Source organism: Ascidiella aspersa, chromosome 5 (genome assembly GCF_963924565.1).
Source record: "Ascidiella aspersa chromosome 5, kaAscAspe10.2, whole genome shotgun sequence".
NCBI lineage: Eukaryota > Metazoa > Chordata > Ascidiacea > Phlebobranchia > Ascidiidae > Ascidiella > Ascidiella aspersa.
Genome location: NC_139451.1, coordinates 9,169,530 through 9,172,029, shown reverse-complemented (window position 1 = coordinate 9,172,029; position 2,500 = coordinate 9,169,530). Strand labels below are relative to the sequence as shown.

The window sequence follows — 2,500 nt, the reverse complement described above, 5'->3', positions numbered from 1 at the left end:
TACTGCCCCGTGGCTCGCGCTCACGTTAGACTCCTTGGTCCGTGTTTCAAGACGGGTCGGGAAGGTGGCTGACTTCAGCCGCGGACCCCGTGCGCCTCGCGAAACGACACCGGAAGCGCGACCGAGACGAAGAGGCTGGGCACTGAGAACAGTCCCCGACCCACGACGCCCCAGCCGGCACCGGGCGCTCGGCCCCGAAGGGCAGACGCGGCGATCTCTCCTCGCCCGAACGGCGGGCCGACGGACACGCGCGCCTATAGTACCCGACCGAGGCCGGGTTACCTTGCGCGCGGCCTTCTCGCCGCCGTCCAGACGGTCGCGGCCTTCGCCCGGCGCTAGTGCGCTGGTCCCCGATCGGGCGGCGCCGCCGGCGGCCCGTGAGGGTCCGCACGACAACGTCGCCGACAGGGGGCCGGCTGAAAGCGACCGGGCGACCCGACAGGCCCTCCCGTTTGCCTCTCGACGGTTTCACGTACTCTTTAACTCTCTCTTCAAAGTGCTTTTCAACTTTCCCTCACGGTACTTGTTCGCTATCGGTCTCGTCACCGTATTTAGCCTTAGATGGAGTTTACCACCCGCTTTGGGCTGCATTCCCAAACAACCCGACTCTGGGAAGACGCCGTAGCGCGCCCGCCTGTCGCCGCCATGGGCCTGACACCCGCTCTGGGAAAAGGCCTCGATCAGAAGGACGCGGGCGACCGGCGAAGCGCGCCGTGACGAATTCCGTACGCCACAATTCCGCGCACTCCAAAAGCGCGCGGATTCGGCGATGGGCACATCCCGCTTCACTCGCCGTTACTGAGGGAATCCTCGTTAGTTTCTTTTCCTCCGCTTAGTAATATGCTTAAATTCAGCGGGTAGCCTCGTCCGACCTCAGGCCGAAAGTAAGGACCGGGACTATTCTTCCCGTTCCGCGCTCGCCGTCGGCGCCGCGCGCCGCCGCGCACCTCGATTCCCGCCCTTGAGCCGCCAGCGACCCTGAGGCGGGCGCGACCCTGAGGCGGGCGCGGCCCCGGGATTGACCCGAGGCCGCAATTTGCGTTCAGAACGTCGATGCTCAATGTGTCCTGCAATTCACACTAATTCACGCAGCTAGCTGCGTCCTTCATCGACTCACGAGCCGAGTGATCCACCGCCAAGAGCCATCCACGATTGTTTCGCTCGCACAGTGCCTCGCACTATAGGGTGACAAAATAGACCGCGCCGAGCGGTCGGCCAGGCCGACGCTTGAAGCCGGAGCGCGCGGCACCGCGGCACTCGACGCGCAAACATTACCGGGTGACCGAATCGCCGGCCGGCGCGCCGCTCCTCGCGGGTCGGGCGCCGGGTAGCAAAGACTTTTTCTCTCGCTTGTCCGAGTTTCGCGTTCGCCGAAGCGTTTGCGAGACCGTTAATGATCCTTCCGCAGGTTCACCTACGGAAACCTTGTTACGACTTTTACTTCCTCTAAATGATCAAGTTAGATCGTCTTCTCGGACGCCGGCTCGACCGTTGCCGGCCGCGCCAGGTCCAATCGGAGGACCTCACTAAACCATTCAATCGGTAGTAGCGACGGGCGGTGTGTACAAAGGGCAGGGACGTAATCAACGCGAGCTAATGACTCGCGCTTACTGGGAATTCCTCGTTCAAGGGAAATAATTGCAATTCCCTATCCCTAGCACGACCGGGGTTCAGCGGGTTACCCAGACCTGTCGGCCAAGGCGAGCACATGCTGATCCGGTCAGTGTAGCGCGCGTGCGGCCCCGAACATCTAAGGGCATCACAGACCTGTTATTGCTCAATCTCGTGTGGCTAAACGCCACTAGTCCCTCTAAGAAGTTAGACGCCGACCGATTGGGTCGCGTAACTAGTTAGCAAGCCAGAGTCTCGTTCGTTATCGGAATTAACCAGACAAATCGCTCCACCAACTAAGAACGGCCATGCACCACCACCCACAGAATCAAGAAAGAGCTCTCAATCTGTCAATCCTCACTGTGTCCGGGCCGGGTGAGATTTCCCGTGTTGAGTCAAATTAAGCCGCAGGCTCCACTCCTGGTGGTGCCCTTCCGTCAATTCCTTTAAGTTTCAGCTTTGCAACCATACTTCCCCCGGAACCCAAAGACTTTGGTTTCCCGCAAGCTGCCGGAGAGGTCGTAAAACTAACGCCCCCCGATCGCTAGTTGGCATCGTTTATAGTCAGAACTAGGACGGTATCTGATCGTCTTCGAACCTCTGACTTTCGCTCTTGATTAAAGAAAACATTCTTGGCAAATGCTTTCGCAGTCGTTCGTCTTGCGCCGATCCAAGAATTTCACCTCTAACGGCACAGTACGAATGCCCCCGTCTGTCCCTCTTAATCATTACCTCGCGCTCCGAAAACCAACAAAATAGAACCGAGGTCCTATTCCATTATTCCATGCACCATTATTCAGGCGAATCGCCTGCTTTGAACACTCTAATTTTTTCAAAGTAAACGTTCCGGCCGCCGCCGACACTCAGTCAAGGGCACCGGCGGAGAACC

The 2,500-nt window shown here is 59.1% G+C and overlaps 2 non-coding genes and 1 pseudogene across 2 annotated transcripts in view; all 3 read right to left on the bottom strand.

Annotated features, from left to right (window-relative positions):
* The window catches only part of LOC146142666 (large subunit ribosomal RNA), a 3,679-nt pseudogene extending 2,798 nt beyond the window's left edge, over positions 1-881 (bottom strand).
* A 109-nt stretch (positions 882-990) lies between these two features.
* LOC146142665 (5.8S ribosomal RNA) lies at positions 991-1,144 on the bottom strand. The gene has a single exon (XR_014499732.1). It is a non-coding gene; the product is annotated as a 5.8S ribosomal RNA (ribosomal RNA).
* Positions 1,145-1,391: 247 nt separating this feature from the next.
* Positions 1,392-2,500, bottom strand: part of LOC146142664 (small subunit ribosomal RNA) — a 1,811-nt gene continuing 702 nt past the window's right edge. The window contains exon 1 of the ribosomal RNA XR_014500173.1: positions 1,392-2,500. This exon is cut by the window's right edge and continues 702 nt beyond it. This is a non-coding gene — a ribosomal RNA (small subunit ribosomal RNA).